Genomic DNA, 1,768 nt, shown 5'->3' on the forward strand with positions numbered 1-1,768 from the left:
CTATCACCCTGCTCTGTGTGTGTGTCTCCAGTTCTCTTCCATTTCCTCTACCTCTATCACCCTGCTCTGTGTGTGTGTCTCCAGTTCTCTTCCATTTCCTCTACCTCTATCACCCTGCTCTGTGTGTGTGTCTCCAGTTCTCTTCCATTTCCTCTACCTCTATCACCCTGCTCTGTGTGTGTGTCTCCAGTTCTCTTCCATTTCCTCTACCTCTATCACCCTGCTCTGTGTGTGTGTCTCCAGTTCTCTTCCATTACCTCTACCTCTATCACCCTGCTCTGTGTGTGTGTCTCCAGTTCTCTTCCATTTCCTCTACCTCTATCACCCTGCTCTGTGTGTGTGTCTCCAGTTCTCTTCCATTTCCTCTACCTCTATCACCCTGCTCTGTGTGTGTGTCTCCAGTTCTCTTCCATTTCCTCTACCTCTATCACCCTGCTCTGTGTGTGTGTCTCCAGTTCTCTTCCATTTCCTCTACCTCTATCACCCTGCTCTGTGTGTGTGTCTCCAGTTCTCTTCCATTTCCTCTACCTCTATCACCCTGCTCTGTGTGTGTGTCTCCAGTTCTCTTCCATTTCCTCTACCTCTATCACCCTGCTCTGTGTGTGTGTCTCCAGTTCTCTTCCATTTCCAGGTTTTCTTTAAAGATTCTGCTCCTCGTTAAGCACATCTGCTGTCAATCAACTGTACCCTATAATCCCTTTGGCATTTCCTGCCTGTCCGGACACACCTCCTGACCCTTTTTTTTCTGGTCATTGATTGGTCGGATTGGTTGGGCCCCACCCTGGCCATTCCAACTGGCCAACTCACCTGTCCATCAAATAGACTCATGTTCAACTTCATTCCACTTATCATCATCATCTTTAACTGTTGCCTTAACGACAGATATGTTTGTGTGATTTCAGAGATGAAGGACTAACATTGAAGTGAATGTGTGTGCCCGCGCATGCGCACCCGTGTGTGTGTGTGTGTGTGTGTGTGTGTGTGTGTGTGTGTGTGTGTGTTTGCAGTGGTGTAAAGTACTTAAGTAAAAATACTTTAAAGTACTACTTAAGTTGTTTTTTGGGGTATATATACTTTACCTGACTGTTTATATTTTTGACAACTTTTACTTTTATTTACTTTTATTTCACTACATTCCTAAATAAAATGATTTATACTTTTACTTTTGATACTTAAGTCTTTTTTTTAGCAATTACATTTACTTTTGATACTTAAGTATATTTAAAACCAAATAGTATTTTACTGGCCTACTTTCACTTTTACTTGAGTAACTTTCTATTAAGGTATACTTTTACTCAAGTATGACAATTGGGTACGTTTTCCACCACTCTGTGTGTGTGTGTGTGGGTGTGTGTGTGTGTGTGTGTGTGTGTGTGTGTGGGGTGTGTGTGTGTGTGTGTGTGTGTGTGTATGTGTGTGTGTGTGTGTTGGAACTGCTAACAGAAGTAGGGAAACTTCCAGAAATATGTTGAACCTACATATCCAGGACCAGAGCACTGGCAATGCCCGGCACAGATAATAGGACTGATACATCCTCTGGGATCAATATGTAAAGCTATACTCTACAGTCATCTCTAGGAGAGCCAGGAAGACTCTGCTCAGATCTGTGAAACAGCTCTCACAGTGAGAGAGTGAATGGAGAAGGGGGAGAGAGAGAGAAGAGAGGATGAATGGAGAAGGGGCAGAGAGAGAGAGGATGACTGGAGAAGGGGGAGAGAGAGAAGAGAGGATGAATGGAGAAGGGGGAGAGAGAGAAGAGAGGATGAAT

The sequence above is a fragment of the Oncorhynchus mykiss genome, chromosome 2, assembly GCF_013265735.2.
Source record: "Oncorhynchus mykiss isolate Arlee chromosome 2, USDA_OmykA_1.1, whole genome shotgun sequence".
NCBI lineage: Eukaryota > Metazoa > Chordata > Actinopteri > Salmoniformes > Salmonidae > Oncorhynchus > Oncorhynchus mykiss.